Below are 19189 nucleotides of genomic sequence, written 5' to 3'. Positions count from 1 at the left end.
TGATGTGGCCCTCTTGCCAAAAACTTTGGACACCCCTGCTCTACATCATGATGACACTTTTGGCTTAATGATGTCACTTCCGGCCTTCGGCAGGCACCATGAATGCTAACTTCAGCCCTCTCTATGAAATGAGTTTGACGTCCCTGTTACAAGCCATAATTTGCAACAGCACTCTGCATGATTTGAGTGCATTAGCAAAGCACCACCATTATAAATAATTATGATATATAAACATTGTAAATAAAAATATAGTTAAGGGGTGGGCATGAGTGGCAGGCCACAGAATGGGATAGACAGAAGAAGGAGAGGTGAGTGCAATAAGGACCAAATGGGAGGAAATGGGCTATGTCAGAAGGCCAGATGCAGGGGAGGGCACCAGGATGAGGTCTCTTGTTATCTGGTGTGCTCCCTGGGGCATTTGGTGGGCCGCTGTGAGATACAGGAAGCTGGACTAGATGGGCCTACGGCCTGATCCAGTGGGGCTGTTCTTATGTTCTTAACTACAATTCCCAGGAGGCCTTGCAGGTCTCTTGTTAGCTGGTGTGCTCCCTGGGGCATTTGGTGGGCTGCTGTGAGATACAGGAAGCTGGACTAGATGGGCCTATGGCCTGATCCAGTGGGGCTGTTCTTATGTTCTTAACTACAATTCCCAGAAAGCCTTGCAGGTCTCTTGTTATCTGGTGTGCTCCCTGGGACATTTGGTGGGGCCGCTGTGAGATACAGGAAGCTGGACCAGATGGGCCTATGGCCTGATCCAGTGGGGCTGTTCTTATGTTAAATGCAACTGCATCTCCCTCTCATTTTAAAGACAGTTTTAAATTTCCCTTTGTTGTTGCCCATTGCAGGATGAGTTTTGCATGACGAATTTTGCCACTGCATGCTTTTTAAAAAAAATTAATTGCAAATATAAAGAAATGGCCGAGAACATATTATTCAGTGAATTTCGGCTAATGTAAATAAAAACAGTTATGTTAAACACCTCCTAAAACCGGTTTTATAATGGAAACGTGACCAGGGTAGGTCCTTAACTGCAGCAGAACTGCCAGCAGACACTATAAGGTAGTGTTTATTTAAGGTTTTGGGGGCAAGGCGCAACAGGGTAAGTAGCCATAAAGAGGAATAGATGTGCCTCAGGTGCATTGTGAGACAGAGGACCAAAGGCTGAGGTCCTTCACTGTTCTACAAGGGTGCACTGTTGATCTTTATGGCTTCTTATGGTAAGTGCTGTTATTTCTTACATAAACACTGTATTAAAGCAGTGCCTGGCAACACAATCCATGTATAAAATTAATTTTACTGTACACAGTTAATGATATATTGCCTTATGTTACAGATGGCCTTTTCAGATCTTTACATAAAGTTTGATAGATAATTTTATCTAATTCCTTGAATTCGTTTCTAGCTTTGAGGGGGAAAATAATTAAATGAGTTTTTTTTCCCCATATTAAAGTAAGGGGAGAGAGAGCACACCATCAGTCTCTGTTGACTGCTTTGGGTTGTTGGGGATCATTCTGCAATGAAGTTTGTTCTACTATTGTGCCCACATCTCTCCTCTGCCTGATTTTTCTTCCTGATCTCCACTGGAGAGGTGCCAAAACAAGTCATGCAAAATGATAGGGAAGGATCGAGGCCTGATAGCTTACTGGAAGTGAATGAACTGGGCAGGAAAACGTGGCATAAGAATATCAAAATTACCCTGCACGTGCCTGATCTCGTTTGATCTCGGAAGTTAAGCAGGGTCAGGCCTGGTTAGTACTTGGATGGGAGACCGCCTGGGAATACCGAGTGCTGTAGGCTTATACCATAGTCTTTCGAGACAGAAGGTTGCCAACCATTAGGGAAGGATAAAGGCTTTCATGGACATGATTTGATTTTGTAAAAGTAACATTTTCTGCAAAGAAATGGCAATACAGGCAGGTCCCTGTATCTGGTATCCACAGTTTCAATTATCCACGGATTAGGGGGAACCCATGCTCCCCCATTAATGTGATTTAAAGACTTACCCCAGTGAAAATGCTGTTTCTTCAGTGTTGCTATAAGCCTACAGACTTACAGCGACACTATAAAGGAAGAGCGTTTTCACTGGGGTAAGCATTTAAATAACATTAATGGGTGTGCAGGGGCGAGCTGGGGGCCACGGAGATGGGGGCTTCCCATATTCACAGTTTCTGTATCCTTGGGGGGGGGTCTGTGGAACCAATCCCCTGCAGATATGGGGGAACACTTGTAATTTAAGCAAGGTTCTTTATCAGTGCTGGCTGAAGATCTGGTTTCAAAACTTTCTCTGAGTTTACAGCATTTTTTTTTATCATGGAGGGTTCAATAGAAGCTAGACCCCCTCATTCTTGTAGGTGTACCTACAAACATTTTGGTTTGTTTCAAGTTTGGGGAAAATTGGGGTGGCAACAGCAGTGTTCTTCAGGAAAAGTGATTCTCTGTGAGGTGGATGCTATCTCATGTGTTTTTCTCCCAGGCATCACGCAACACCAGGGTATCGTGCAACATCACAGATTATAATGTGACATGAATGACGATGATTAAGAAATTGGTGAGGTTTATGATTCCATTTCAAAACACGGAAACAAAACTTTTCCCTCCCTCCCCAAAGATTCAGTGTCAAAACCATTTGATAATGTTCCTTCCCCAATTTATCAATTAATTTAGTGTATTTTAGTCGCTACATGGCAATCCTATAATTGTCGTCATAGGTGCACTTCAAAGCACTCTTTGAGTATCTTGCATTGGATTTATGGGATGTATTTTCTTGTTAATTTCTAACATATGTACCCTGTAGGCATGATTCACGCAAGGCTCTGGAATTTGGAGGAAATGATGATCAGTCTCGGAAATGTGTAAAGATTCAAGGGCCCTGGCAATTTTCACTTCAGATGTTGTCAGCAACGTACTATTATAAAAGCACTTTTCACACCAGTACACTGTAAAAAAAAAAAAAAAATCCTTATACTCTGTAGCTTTGACAAAGTTACACATTTAATGATCTCTACCACCTAAAGGTATATTTCGTCAAAACTGATAACAGAATCAGTTACATTAAGGCTAGAGATGGTTCGGTTATTTTTTTTTTTTTTGAAACATCGACTGATACTCCTGCAGTATATTATGAAGCTGTTTTCGGTTGAGTCAGACCTTTGTCTATCTAGTTCAGTATTACCTACACTGACTGCCACCATCTCTCCATGGTCACAGACTGAGTAGGGCAGAGGGGTGTTGTGATGCCTTAAGGGGCGAGGAAAGGGAAAGGCAGCAGCACGATCCCCAGGATTGTGCCACACCTGGGGGTGATTTTCACTTACCTAAGCCAGCTCCTGCCTCCTGGGCGTGTGGGGGGAGTGGGTACCCCCCATTCTTTAAAAAAAAATTGGAACCCCTTCTACTTTTCCGATCAAAAACAGGAAGTAGGTTCTGTTTTGTTTTGCTTTTTAACTTTTTTAGAGGCTTCAGGAGCCTTTTAGAAGCCTCTGCAGGACTCCTGACATCCCCAGGTGGCAGGAGTTGGCTCAGGTAAATGAAAATCACCCCCAATCAGCCCTGGCAGCTGATCGTGCTGCTGCCTTTGCCCCACCCCTGCACATACTTATCGCAATTCTCAAACTTTCAAGGAATTTGGGATCAAAGATAGTCTTTCTCAGCCTTACCTGGAGGTGTTTCCAGAACTTGGAATCTATCACAAGGCAGTGAATGTTACTGACAGCCCAGTCCTAACAAGCTCTGGTGCAGTTGGGCCAAGTGGACTCTGCTGTATCCAGAGCTTATCAGGAGCAGGATGAAGGTCTCCTCAGGGTAAGGGGATATTTTCCTTAGCCTGCCCAATTGGGCTACACAGATCTGCACCAGCTATTTAGCTGAAGCAAGTTTGGGCAACTCTATGTACAGCTTCCACACATGGAAGAGTGTATAGTATATTGTGGAGGCGGCCTCCACCAATCTTGCCCCCCTCCTGGGCCTGGTGCACCCTGTTCCACCTCCCTTTGCCCTGTTACACCCCATCTCCCATTCCATCCTCCTGCCACGTTCCCCTGTCCTACCCAGTGCTTCTCCTGCATCCATTGGTGGCCTCTCCAGTGGATGCAGTATCGGCATCAGAGTACAGGCCTCTCTTTCAATGCTGCCTGCTAATGAATAGTCATAAATGTACCTTACAGCACATTTGCAACACTCAAGACTAGTGCAGCAGTCACTGTGACAGCAGATTTGAAGGTAAAGATTGTGCTCTGATAAACATATGGAGCTGCCTTTCACCAGATTAGACCATTGGTCCATCTAGTTTAGCATTGTCTCCACTGACAAGGCACCCGTTCACCACTGTTACAGTGAGGAATTTTTCCCAGCCCTACCAGGAGAGGCCATGGACCTTCTATATGCACAGCAGATGTTCTACCTCTGTTACTCAGCACTACACTGAAGTGGCTACAGCTCATCCCCTAAAGGAGAGATTATCTCATCAACCATCATCCAAACATGAAACTAGATGCTCACAAAGTTCCAATAATGTTCATATGCCCTGAGTACTGAGAAGTTCCATAAGTGTGATGACTGGGTTTAGGCTTCTTTAGGTGAAAGGACTATATGAGTCCTACTCGATCAGACCACATTTTCTTATTCTTGGGTCCTGTATCTTACAGTGGCCAACCAGATGGCTTTGGGACGCTGACAAATATGGCCATCAACAGATCTCCTGCATGATGTCATCTCATCCCTTTTTAAAGCCGTTGGAGCTTGTGGCTGTTGTGCATTTCACAAATTAATCCTTATAATTGCACATTTGTAACCTCATTGTACTGTCTGCTTTATTTGCAAATGCACAGAGTATACCTGTACACTCCAACAAATATATCTGGTAGAAGCTTCTCAACACTGGTAGAAGCTTCTCAATCTCTCCTTTGGACTCTGTGTTCTCTAAATTGTCAACTGCTCGCTCTCACTCACTCACTCACTCACTCACTCACTCACTCACTCACTCACTCACTCACTCACATCTCCTTAGTTGGAATTGTCACTGACTCCAAATCCTGGTGGATATTCCAAAGCATAGAGAATTTCCAAGGATTAATGTTTTAAATCTTACTAAATTGTTGATTGAAATGTCAACCATCCTATGAACCAACAAGTTGCCTAGAGATGGAATGGTTGGCAAGCAGTGTTCCCCCCCCCCGTGTGTGTGTGTGTGTGTGTGTGTGTGTGTGTGTGTGTGTGTGTGTGTGTGAGAGAGAGAGAGAGAGAGAGAGAGAGAGATATGACTAGTCTGCTACTTTACAGGCACCCTCTGTTTACTAACAGACCTATACATATTTGTTTGAATAAACAGTGTGGTGCTTTTGAAAGAAGAAATGGATCTGTCAAGAGCTGGTAAAAATTAAACGTAATGAGCTCATTTCAATAAACATTTATGAGACGGTTTCATGCTGGTAAAATGAGTCCAGCAGGAAAGATCTCTCCACCTGCCTTAAAGGAAAACAAAAAACACCTCTCTATTTTGCCCTTACATATTTCTCAAAAGGAATAGGAACGATTCCTTGTATGGATCAATTTGTAAGGTACAAAGACCAACCCTGGATCTGGTAACAGCCATCCAGAAGTTTGATTCCTTTGCTGTTAAAGATTCAAAATTCTTTTAGAAACCCATTCAAGAGTCATTGTCATGTAAATGGGACCCTCTCATACACATATATTAGTAATATTTTAAAGTGTTATGATGTAAATGAGAGGCATCACAAAGTCACCGAAATATGTTTTCATCTCCTCCTTTTATTAAACTGCAGTTAATATCGTGCCGTTAGAAAGAAAAGCAAAGCACAAAGACAAAAGACATTAATTTGACTAAATTAACAATATTTCTGGCTGGGTTTTACTCACTCAACTCTGAACTACTTAAAAAAAAAAAAAAAGAGTCAGCCTCCAAGATAGAAATGTAATTATGGGGGGGACGGGACCTCCTAAAATGTTTTTTAAAAAATGAAAATGAAAATAACATTCTAAGACAAAGGATTTCTTGTGCTGGGGAAAAACTGCCCTGTACTGGCATGTTAGCTAGGTTGGGGAGAAAGTTAAGGGCAATAGCAGGTCTGTTGGTGTTTTTCAGAAGAGCTAATACAGAAATAGCCCTTAAGTGTATTTGATTGCATTTATATTAACAGCATAACATTTAAACATTAGTGCCTGTAATGGAAATGTGCAAGATCCCTCGAGGAGATAGGGTGTGGTGTCAGCAGTGGCCCTTCTCTGGCAGGCCGGCATAGGCTAACCCCAGGGCTCTAACTAGCAGTGGGTTTGCTGCACAGCTGCAGCCACCAGAGGCAACCATGTCATTAAGGGATAAAAGCAGCACCTGAAGAAGGGAGAGTTTGGTGGGCATAAAAGGAAGGAGTTTGGAGAGACTGAGAGAGCAGCAGGAAGGAGCTTGGAGGAGAGAGAATTACACTGATGGACAGAGGACCTAATGGACTGGCTGATGGACTAGCTGACTAATGGACAGATGGGTGAATGGACTTCTGAGGATTGCTGGAACAGAGGCTGCTGGAGGCACTGGAGATTGGTGTGTGGCTGCCACTCCCAAGACCTGCTGAGGACCAAGTTGTTGCTGTGGTGGCTGGAGAAGCTGCTGGCAGGAGAGGGGAGGACCTTGCGGGTTGAACAGGTGAGCTACCCTGGTGTTGGGGTGCTGCAGTGCAGAACTAGGACCATTGTTGGGGAAACACAGAGCAGCTAATTAGCTTAAAGTGGACATAGGTTCTCCAGGTGAAGTTTGAACTGGGAACTTGGCAAAACAGTGTCTGATACTTTTTACCCCAGAGACTTTACACTGATTGGTCAGAATGCTGGAAGAAGGAAGACAAACAGAGCTGGACTCACAATGAGGTGCACTGAGATGGTTGCCTCAGACAGCAGATTTTCAGGCAACTGAGAGTGTATCATGGGAGCACCTACTCTGTGCTTTCCACTTTTCTCAGTGCTGTATCCTGTTATCTAGAGTGGTTTGTCTGGAAGGGGATCCAGTACTGAGGGGTGGAGTTGGAAGGGAGAAGAGCAGTGCACAAAAGCTGTAAGAGATCAGTGTAGTTGCTTAATAAAGTTATTGTTTATAACTGATACAGAGGGCCTCTGAGATGGTGGTGCAGAAGCATCACGAAGGCTTGTCACCCAGTGTGCGAGACTTCATAACATCACCCCCATAATAAACCTCCTACCATATCAGACCATACAAAATTAATTACAATAACTTACACACAGCCTAAATGCAGTGGCTTCACTAGGATTGGTGTCACCCCTATTCACAATGAGGAGTGCTGGTCACGGGAGGGGACAGAGAGGAACAGATTCAGCCAAACACTCGTAATGATATTATTCAAAAATACCAAGAATTCCAAAATTTTGACCACTAATGTTGTCACTCCCCCCAGGGTGTCACCCAGTGTGTTCCACACCCCCACACCTCTAGTGATGCCACTGGGGTGAAGGGGTACATTGTGCCTGGGGTCAGAAGGGGGGGCTAGGAGCCAAACTCACATTTGAAGGGAAGGGATCCAAAAGAAGCTTTGAACCCCCTGAAAAAATTCCTTTAGTGACTCTGCTCATGCATACTTGTGACGGAGGCAAGGAACAAAGCCCAGACTGAAAATGGTGCCGGGGGAGGAGACAGAAAAGGAAAGAGTAGAGATGTAGAGAGACAGTCTAGGCCTGGGGTCTGCAACCTGTGTTTTTAGAGCCGCATGCGGCTCTTTCAGCGGTCTGCTGCGGCTCCCAAGTGGGGGCTGGAAGCGGGGCACCTTCCCCATGGCCACCGCCCAGCCAGCCCAGCCGCAAGGGCGCCTCTCTCCGGCACGATGTGCTGCGGGTGCTGGCTGCTGGTGAGTGCGGGGTCAGGGCACTGCCCTCACCCACAGCAGCTCTTTCGGCAGGCAGGGGCAGCAACGCTCTCCTGCACCTGCTCTCCGCGCCCCACTGCGAGCAGGCACGGGGGACAGCCGGGCCCTTCCTTCCTTCTCCTGGCAGCGGGCAGGGGGCTGGGCCGCGGGACAGGGCCGCTGGTGGCAGGTGCGGGGGGACACTTTGCAGAGACGCCTGTGGCCAGGCAGGGAGAGCTGGTGGCGCATGGGCTCAGCAGGGAAGGGCGGGTGAAAGTGGGTGAAAGTGGCAAAGGGGGTGACAGAGCGCCTCTGTCACCCCCTTTGCTAAACTAATTATTATGTTAAAATTACAAAGGCATTTCCGAGGCAGATAAGCTGCGCTCCGAAGCCTCCTCCGACCCCTCCCCACAACTTGGAGTGCTCAGCGCAAGGTGCACATGCGCCTCCCTTGCGCCCAGGCTGGGCTCTTCTCACCCTGGCGCTGTCCCCCCTCCCGCACAGAGTAGGCAGGGGGATCCTTCGGCTCCATCCCTCTGAGTCTGGCAGGCTTTATGACACTCTTTGCCTTAATGTTGCCCCCCCCCACTGCAGAAGAGATGGGGCGACTGACGCTGGAGCTCCCTGGAGTGCGCCTGCAGGGAGTGCACACTTTCCTGGGAGTAAACCCCATTGAACTGAATGGGACTTACTTCTGAGTAGGCATGCTTAGGATTGGGAGCCAACTCCGGAATCAGCCCCTCTGGCCTTCGTGCGATTTCTCTCCTTCTCTCCTGGTCAGTCCGCCTGAGCATGGAAGTCAGTCCCTCTGAAACTGACAGGGCAGACTTCCTAAAAGAAATCTGAGGGTGGAGGATGCGATCCTAATACTACACACACTGACTAAGGAGGAAGCCCCATGGAAATCAGAGAGGCGCTTACTTCTGAGTAAGCCTGCATAAGTCTTCCCATTGCTTTGATTCAGCACAAAGCAGCATCTGTCAGGTTTTTTTTCCCTCCCCTGACTCCACTTTGGAGTCAAACGAAAGCCCATTGATTTTAACACACTATAGTTTTTTTATACATAGCATAAAGGTAAAAAAAAAAAAAAAACTATATATGCAGTGTTCTCTTCATTTTAGATGTCAAGAGGCTTTTGTGGCTCCCGAGGTTTTCTTTTCTCCAGAAAACGGGTCCAAATGGCTCTTTGAATGTTTAAGGTTGCCGACCCCTGGTCTAGGCCATGACTCCCCTTGCCTCTGCATCCTATTTCCCTCCTCCTTTTGAATTCTGAATTAGGATGAAGAGAAGCTGTTTTGATATGGGGCAAGTGCTTTCATGCCATTAAGCTGGCCTGCAGCATAAGGGAATGAGGCAATTGGCATTCTCCCTCATGTATCAGAAGTTCTTTGGTGGTTCCTGAGATCAAACTACATGCTCTCTTGTTGCACTATGAATTAGATCAGGGGTGCCCAAACCCTGGCCCTGGGGCCACATGCGGCCCTCGAGGCCTCTCAATGCGGCCCTCAGGGAGCCCCCAGTCTCCAGTGAGCCTCTGGCCCTCCAGAGATTTGTTGCAGCCCGCACTGGCCTGACACAACTGCTCTCAGCGTGAAGGTAACTGTTTGACCTCTTTGCATGAGCTGTGGGATGAGGGCTTCTTCCACTGCTTGCTGTTTCATGTCTGTGATGCAGTAGTGGCAGCAAAGGAAAGACCAGCCTTGCCTTTTACTGGCCTTGAGCTATTGCAAGACCTTCATTCATATAAGTTCATCTTTAATATATTCATTTATGTAAACTTATGTAAATTTATTCAAATTTTAAATGTAAATTAATTCTTTCTTTCCCCGGCCCCCGAAGCAGTGGCAAAGAGATGATGTGGCCCTCCTGCCAAAAACACCCCTGAATTAGATTAATATTTTTTTTGTGCAAAAACAGTCATGGGGGGAATTAGGACTATGGCATGGTGAGGAAGAAGTTCAACCAGTGGTGTAGCTAGTGCAGGTGGTGCCCCCTCCTTCCCCTTAGCAATACCACAGAGTCCAACCTCTGCTCCCATAGTAGTACAAAGTCAAATTGCCCCATACAACTATGATTAGCCATGGAGTGAAAATCTTGCAGGACAACAGTGCATGTGGGTTTCCCCCTCCATAGGATACCAAATCTTAGGATTTTGAAAGGCTTTCTGGCCTCTGTGGCTAATAGTAGCTGGGAAGGCAGGAAATTAGAGCAATGAACAGAGCTGCGGGAGCTAAAGGGGCAATGCAGTAAATATTGCACGGTTACCATCACTGCCCAGAGTAGTTTCAATGGGAAGGGAGGCTAAAACGGCGCTTTGTGGCACTTGCACTACTTACCACACCACCTGACCCACCAGCTATGCTTCTGCAGAGCTGAGCCAACAATGATGCGCTCCTGAAGGCAAAACAAAACAAATCTCAGCTATCTCTATTGGGGTGATGATTCTAGTGAGTTGAGGTTTGTTTTCACAGTCAAAATCCATTTAAACTGAGCAGATTTGTGGGATTCATGTTCTTACAACACAGCAACATCATGCACAGTGGGATTTATCGAGAACAAAGTTGGAGGGAAGGCCAAGATGGACTCCAAGGTCAGCATGGTTTTCAGCAAGCTAGTGTTTTAAAGCATGCTGGCATATGTGCTGATGTCTAGATACAATTAACCCTAATAGTTAATATGTAAACAGGTATCACATGGACTGCCTTAAAAACCTGAGTTATAAATCATAATGACATTCTGTATCTGAAGAGTTATGGGCTACTCTTAAAAAGCTCATTCCAGAAATCCAGGAGTGTAAACCGAAACGAGATGGGTCTCCACAATAATTTATACCCAGGCCCCATTAAGAGACTGCACAATACATGTTAATAAAGTTTTTCTTTAGAAGCCAGTATCTATGACAGAGTGTTTTAAATTACAGCATACGAGATGTTATGAAGATGTGATCCTTGGATATTGCAGGTTTGTTTCTGAAACCTACCCACATCCTAGCTTTTCATTTAACTAATGAAGGACCTCCAGTCTTCAAAGTACCAGTTATACAGGCTTTGGTCCCAGTGATGCCAATCCAGAACTGGTAAAGAAACAGAAACTGCTTCACATTCATTACTCAACGGTGTTCTGCCAAATATCTCAACTCCCTTCTAATGCCCGCTTTTTGGCTAATTAACACCCCCCTTTTCCAAGAAGCACAGCTGTGGTGTGCAAAGGAATAAACACATAACTTCTTATCTATAGCAATTAACAAGAATTTATTGCTACAAACACATACACTCCCTGCAAGTCCTCTTGTCCAGAGGCTTTCTCTCCCCAAAACTCCACTTAACTTAGTGGGTAGAGGTCTGAAGCCTCCAGTCGAAGTCCAATCCAGTCTCCAAAGCACAGTCCAGTCTTCCCAGTCCAATCTTCTGCAGTAGAGTTCCTCCTCTCCAGCAGTGTTCTCTCCAGCAGAGTGTCTCTTTCAGCAGGGTCCTGGCAGTCCTGTGTCCTCCAGCAGAGTTCTGGCAGTCCCCTTCTCCCAGTGTGGGTCCGTCCGGGTTTCCCTCTGGGTCAGCGTCCGGCTTCCTCTGAGTCAGCATCCCGCTTCTGACTCTGGGTCAGGGTCCTCCCTCTGGTCAGCATCCTGCTTCTCACTCTGGGTCAGGGTCCAGCTTCCAGCTGGGTCAGCATCCCACTCTTGGTCCTGGGTCAGGGTAGCCCTGTCTCCTTCCAAAGCTGCCATTTATCCTTGGATGTCTCATGATCCAAATGCAGTTCAGCTGTGAGCTACCTCATTGGCTCCAAATTAGGCTCAGGTGAGCCATCCCTTCAGTCCATGTCCATTCAAAGTCCCATCAAGGTCAAATGAAGCTCAGGTGTCCATCCAGGTCTCCATTGGCCTTGATTGATTACAGCTGTGGAGCCAGCCCTGCCCTTCCCAGAGCTGTCAAACAGCTGTCAAAACAGGGAATCGCTGTCAACACCACATCATCCACCTGATGATCTTCTGATCGTCCATTACAAACGGTGATCACACTGATCTGAAATCTCTCATTTGGGGCTATTCTATACCAGAGAAGCCATGATGAGCTAGTTCTCATAAGAACATAAGAACATAAGAACAGCCCCACTGGATCAGGCCATAGGCCCATCTAGTCCAGCTTCCTGTATCTCACAGCGGCCCACCAAGTGCCCCAGGGAGCACACCAGATAACAAGAGACCTCATCCTGGTGCCCTCCCCTACATCTGGCATTCTGACTTAACCCATTCCTAAAATCAGGAGGTTGCACATACTCATCATGGCTTGTACCCCATAATGGATTTTTCCTCCAGAAACTCGTCCAATTCCCTTTTAAAGGCGTCTAGGCTAGACGCCAGCACCACATCCTGTGGCAAGGAGTTCCACAGACCGACCACGCGCTGAGTAAAGAAATATTTTCTTTTGTCTGTCCTAACCCGCCCAACACTCAATTTTAGTGGATGTCCCCTGGTTCTGGTATTATGTGAGAGTGTAAAGAGCATCTCCCTATCCACTCTGTCCATCCCCTGCATAATTTTGTATGTCTCAATCATGTCCCCCCTCAAGCGTCTCTTTTCTAGGCTGAAGAGGCCCAAACGCCGTAGCCTTTCCTCATAAGGAAGGTGCCCCAGCCCCGTAATCATCTTAGTCGCTCTCTTTTGCACCTTTTCCATTTCCACTATGTCTTTTTTGAGATGCGGCGACCAGAACTGGACACAATACTCCAGGTGTGGCCTTACCATCTATTTGTACAACGGCATTATAATACTAGCCATTTTGTTCTCAATACCCTTCCTAATGATCCCAAGCATAGAATTGGCCATCTTCATTGCTGCCGCACATTGGGTCGACACTTTCATCGACCTGTCCACCACCACCCCAAGATCTCTCTCCTGATCTGTCACAGACAGCTCAGAACCCATCAGCCTATATCTAAAGTTTTGATTTTTTGCCCCAATATGCATGACTTTACACTTACTGACATTGAAGCGCATCTGCCATTTTGCTGCCCATTCTGCCAGTCTGGAGAGATCCTTCTGGAGCTCCTCACAATCACTTCTGGTCTTTACCACTCGGAAAAGTTTGGTGTCATCTGCAAACTTAGCCATTTCACTGCTCAACCCTGTCTCCAGGTCATTTATGAAGAGGTTGAAAAGCACTGGTCCCAGGACAGATCCTTGGGGCACACCGCTTTTCACCTCTCTCCATTGTGAAAATTGCCCATTGACACCCACTCTCTGCTTCCTGGCCTCCAACCAGTTCTCAATCCACGAGAGGACCTGTCCTCTAATTCCCTGACTGTGGAGTTTTTTCAGTAGCCTTTGGTGAGGGACCGTGTCAAACGCCTTCTGAAAGTCCAGATATATAATGTCCACGGGTTCTCCCGCATCCACATGCCTGTTGACCTTTTCAAAGAATTCTATAAGGTTCGTGAGGCAAGACTTACCCTTACAGAAGCCATGCTGACTCTCCCTCAGCAAGGCCTGTTCGTCTATGTGTTTTGAGATCCTATCTTTGATGAGGCATTCCACCATCTTACCCGGTATGGATGTTAGGCTGACCGGCCTATAGTTTCCCGGGTCCCCCCTCTTTCCCTTTTTAAAAATAGGCGTGACATTTGCTATCCTCCAATCTTCTGGCACCGTGGCCGTTTTGAGGGACAAGTTGCATACCTTAGTCAAGAGATCTGCAACTTCATTCTTCAATTCCTTAATAACCCTTGGGTGTATGCCATCAGGGCCCGGTGACTTATTGATCTTTAATTTATCAATGAGGTCTGAAGCATCTTCTCTTTTAACCTGTATCTGACTTAACTCCTCGGTCAGGAGGGGCCGTTCGGGCAGCGGTATCTGCCCGAGGTCTTCTGCCGTGAAGACAGATGCAAAGAACTCATTTAATTTCTCTGCCATCTCTAAGTCTCCTTTTATCTCCCCTTTCCCTCCCTCACCATCCAGAGGGCCAACTGCTTCTCTGGCGGGTTTCCTGCTTCTAACATATTTGAAGAAGCTTTTATTGTTCCCCTTAATGTTGCTGGCCATGCATTCCTCATAGTCTCGCTTGGCCTCCCATATCACCTTCTTACATTTCTTTTGCCACAGTTTATGTTCCTTTTTATTCTCCTCATTAGGGCAAGACTTCCATTTACGGAAGGAAGCTTCCTTGCCCTTCACAGCCTCTCTAACTTGGCTGGTTAGCCATGCGGGCACCCTCCTGGATTTAGTGGAACCCTTCTTTCTTTGCAGTATACACCTCTGCTGGGCCTCTATTACTGTTGTTTTAAGCAACCTCCATGCACTCTGGAGAGATTGGACTCTTTTTACCCTCCCTTTCAACCTCCTTCTAACCAGCCTCCTCATTGGAGGGAAGTCTGCCCGTCGGAAGTCAAGGGTTTTTGTTAGAGATTTGCCTGGTATTCTTCCCCCATCGTGCACGTCAAAACGGATCGCAGCATGATCACTGTTCCCCAATGGCTCAGTAACGTTTACATCTCTAACCAGGTCCTGCATACCGCACAAAATTAAATCCAGAGTCACCTGTCCTCTGGTGGGCTCCGTGACTAGCTGATCTAAGCCACAGTCATTTAGCACGTCAAGAAATCCGGTTTCCTTATCGTGACCAGAACACAAATTGACCCAGTCAATATGAGGATAATTGAAGTCCCCCATGATTACAACCCTGTCCCTCCTTGTCACCTCCCTGATCTGTTTCCTCATTTCAAGGTCCCCATCAGATTTCTGGTCTGGAGGACGATAGCACACCCCCAGTATTACATCGCTGCACAAGCCTGGTAATTTAACCCACAGAGATTCTACGGTGGAGTCGGACCCACCTTCAATCTCTACTTTGCTGGATTCTATCCCTTCCTTAACATAAAGGGCCACCCCACCTCCAACACGCCCCTGCCTGTCCCTCCTGTAGAGTTTATAGCCCGGGATTGCGGTATTCCACTGATTCTCCCCTTTGCTTGGCTGCCCAAATGCGCCTCTCTCCAACTTTACCTTTCTGCTTAGTCATAAATGATTCTGTTACCCCAAATACTCTTGGAGAGTAGAGCAGTGACCTAGGGTAATGCCCAGAATGCTCTCTAGGACACCCCACTCTCCTCTCCTCCACACACTTCGTATTCCACTCCCCTCTGACTTCTTCAATACTTGGAGCCGGAGGAGGAAGAGAATATATATATATATATATATATATATATATATATATATATATATATATATATATATATATATATATATATATATATATATATATGGTATAGTCAGAAAGGTGCTGTAAAGACTGCACCAGTGGGAAGGCCTGGATCATTTGCCAGTGCTGTATCTAGGAGCACTGCCTGATAGAGCAGGTGAGCTCCTGGCAAGCATTGCAGGGGTAGAGGAAGGATGGAATGGGGTAGGCAGAGAGAGGTGTAATATGGCAGGGGAGAGTTGTACAGGCTCAGTAAGGGGCAAGATCAGCAGCACTGGCATATGCCACATTCTATTCTCTCTCCAGAGCCTGAAAGTTGGTGCCGAACCAAGTAGCCCCATTGAGCATGTTGGGCTCAACATGGGATAAGGAAACAAATATCCCCTTACCCCAACAATGCCTCCAGCCTGTTCAGTCCCAGCACTGCATATGGCCCTGCTGTGCCAGCGCTGATAGGATTGAGCTGGAAGTCTTTCTCCATGGCTCACTTTCATTGGTCAGTAAGAGAACTGGGATGGTGAAGCAAATTTCTAACTCCTTCAAAATCAGTGAAACATCAGAGAAACCAGAAAGGGATTGAGATTCAGTGGGAGAGCATAAACTGTGCATACAAAGTGTCCCAGATTCAATCCCTGGGAAAGACCTCTGTCTGAAACCTGGAAAAGCTGCGGAGTCAGCATAGTCCACACTAAACTAGATAGTTCAATCATCTGACTCATGATCAGATGCTCCAAGCTGAGTTTCAGAGAGGGGTCATTCCCAACCTTGAATGGAGATGCTGGTGACTGAATTTAATGACTTTTGCGTTGAAAGCCATTGCTCTGACACTGAGTTATGGCCTCTTCCCTAAAGGGCCCAGTCCTATCCAACTTACATGCAGCCATGCCAATGAGATGTGCACTGCATCCTACAGTGGTGTGGGGGGGGGGGAGTCATGGAGGCCTCCTCAACGTAAGGGAATATTTGTTCCTTTAACTCAGGGCTACATGCAACTCCATCGGCACTGGAAAGTTGAATAGGATTAGACCTGAAGTATGTTCCTATGTTCCACCGGAAGTATGCTTCCTATGTTCCTAAACTATATTTAGGATGGGAGCATCCATGAGAAATATGCCATTGTTTCTGCTTCAGAAATCAAATGCATGGGACAAAATCACCCCCAGAAATGCTCTTTGCCACTTCTGTACTCCTCCCCCCAGTATTTTTCTGATGCCAGCAGTGGGTGAAACATGTTGTTCTGTTCCTAAAAATGGTAACCCCACCTCTTTTTCAGAAAGGGTGAGCCCTCCGGCCTGCCATTCTCTTTTTTCTTCTCGAAGGCATCAATGACATTTCTCAATACCATCTTCAAAAGCACTGCACGCCTTTGTGTAGTGAAGAACCAGTAGGCTCCCAATTTTGCCATCAATCATATTTAATAGCATATGCAATTAATGTAATTTTGTTATTGAAGATTCCTGTCTGTTCAATAGCTTGCACAAGACAATTATGTTTAAAAAAAACTCATGCACACACGCAATCAGATATTGCCTTTTGAATTTAGAGCAATTAAACATGGCCATTATAGATGGGATATTATAAAATATGCATTGAACAAGAGGGTGATATGACAGGCTTTTTTGAGTTTCAATTAAATAACATCTGAATGAAACAATGTAATTTTATGGGAAGGATTGCATTTCTCTTGCAAATTAAAAGACAAGCATGGCACAGTGTAGTCACCCAAACTCTTAGTGGTGCTTTGTCTAGATTCTGCAGTTCAAATACCTAGAGGTAAAAGCTGTGATTTTGGACAAGTTGCAGCTGGGCAGACATACTCATGGTCTTCTCACACAATGCAAAAGTTATTTAAGGAATTGACTATCACATGGTAGGATGATGGCCACCTTCTTATTTGACTTTGGAAGGGGGCCAGGCAAACTTATGGAGGAGTAGATGTCTAGAGGTGTTTGTTTCCTATAAGAGAGGATTACAGCCGAAGTCTTACTGAACACAATGGGCTTACTTTGTAAGTAAAGTCCATTTTGAGTAAAATGAGTAAAGTAAATAACACTTTTTTTTTTCAAATTTTGGGGGTTGAAATGCCCTGAGAATGCACCTCAAGTTGTTGAGTGACAGTTTCCCTTCACAATGACAGAACGGCTCTGTTTTACCTCTTTATTTTGCCCAGGGAAGAAGATTTCATCCCAAATCTGTTTAAAGCCACAGTGATTCTCTTTTCTGCAATATGGAAGCACATTTCATCAATAGCACATGCCATCTAAGAGGCATCAAAGTGTCGAGCCATTAAAGTCATGCTAAATCTCCCCTTTTTCCCCAGAACACACAGGATCTAACAGCATTAACTTGACCCAATTAAATGGTTATTCTCTGATGACTGGCTGTCTAGACATTTTAAATATTTGTTCTGTGGTGTCCCCTGCAGTTCATAATTAAAGAGTTACATGAAACCTCCAGGATGTTTTACTAGCCAGATCAAAAATTATACACATAATAGGCAGCGTGTAATAAATGTATAGGTAACACATTCATAAAAATGTGGGTATTTTGTACAATGCAAAACTACTAAAGGATTCTGAAAAATGTATATATGAGCAGCAGGCCTTAAATGCCCTAAGTAATTCAGGGATGAATACCATGAAATAACTTGGTAATGCACAAAAGATATAGGTTAGGAAGACTAAAGCCATGACTTTATATAAATGGGATCTAAGGCGGAGATATGATCTAGTTTTCTATAGATTTATAAAATGAAGAATGGTGTGGTGGGAGTGGATTGAGAAATTATTTGCATGCCCAATGTACATCTCTCTCTGCACAGAATCATCCTATGGAACTAAGAAGAGAACTAAGAAGAGGAAAAACTTAAATCAATCCTTTATGCCATGGTATTCATCATTATAGATTCCAAAATGATCAGTAGTTTGGACAATTTCTAGACATGCCTTGACAAAGTCCTGGATGACTGGCTGAGCTCTGCTTCTTAGCCCCAACAGCAAAATACGTAGAACCTCCATATTAAGTGATAGTATATTTCTAAGTACCAGAAGGTAGAAAAACACAACAAGGGATGTCCTTAGTCCTTCACAGCTAAGCAGTCTTGAAAGCAGAATTCAGGACAAGATGGACTAATGGTCTGAAGAAGGACGTTCTGATGATCTTAAAATCTATTTGCAAGGAACTATTTCTGCTTATTTTTAGGTAGAAAGAAATGAAATAAAGATGTGAAAAAGGTAACTGAAAGTTTTTGCAATTGCTTCAGAGTTCAGACCAGGGGTGCCCAAACCCCGGTCCTGGGGCCACTTGCGGCCCTCGAGGTCTCTCAATGCGGCCCTCAGGGAGCCCCTAGTCTTCAATGAGCCTCTGGCCCTCTGGAGATTTGTTGGAGCCCACACTGGCCCGACGCAACTGCTCTCAGTGTGAGGGCGACTGTTTGACCTCTCGCGTGAGCTGTGGGACGAGGGCTCCCTCCACTGCTTGTTGTTTCACATCTGTGATGCAGTAGTGGCAGCAAAGGAAAGGCCAGCCTTGTTTTGTGCAAGGTCTTTTATAGGCCTTGAGCTATTGCAAGACCTTCAATCATTCCTATAAGTTCATCTTTAATATATTCATTTATTTAAACTTAGGTAAATTTATTCAAATTTTAAATGTAAATGAATTATTTTCTTCCCCGGCCCCTGGCACAGTGTCAGAGAGACAATGTGGCCCCTCCTGCCAAAAACTTTGGACACCCCTGGTTCAGACCAACCAAACATGCAATTGCTAGAAGTTTGCTGTTACCGTCTGACTGGTATACTTTACCACATACAATCCTCCCTAATCTCTCTCTCCCCTGTGTGACTTCTCCCTGCTTCCTCCTACCCAGCCCCAATGCATGCATGCAGTGGCATAACTAGAAGGGGTGCAACGTGTTAAGTTTTGTAGGCACCTGAATGCGCCGTGCAAGCGAACGCCCCCGTTTTGCTCGCACTGCCCGAAATGGCTCCAAAGGGGAGGGGCTGCTTGCTCGGCACATTCAGGAGCCTGAAAAACTTAGTGCTTTGCACCCCCTCTAGCTACACCACTGCATACATGAGCTCTCTTCCACCCATCTCAATTGAAAGGAACTCAGACCCTCAAACCCTTTTGGAGAGA

The 19189-nt window shown here is 45.6% G+C and overlaps 1 pseudogene; it reads left to right on the top strand.

Annotated features, from left to right (window-relative positions):
* Positions 1-1678: 1678 nt before the first annotated feature.
* On the top strand, positions 1679-1797 carry LOC136660836 (5S ribosomal RNA; annotated as a pseudogene).
* Positions 1798-19189: the final 17392 nt, after the last annotated feature.

Source organism: Tiliqua scincoides, chromosome 9 (genome assembly GCF_035046505.1).
Source record: "Tiliqua scincoides isolate rTilSci1 chromosome 9, rTilSci1.hap2, whole genome shotgun sequence".
NCBI classification, from domain to species: domain Eukaryota; kingdom Metazoa; phylum Chordata; class Lepidosauria; order Squamata; family Scincidae; genus Tiliqua; species Tiliqua scincoides.
Note: the sequence above shows the minus strand (reverse complement) of the source record. Positions and strands in the feature narration are given on the sequence as shown.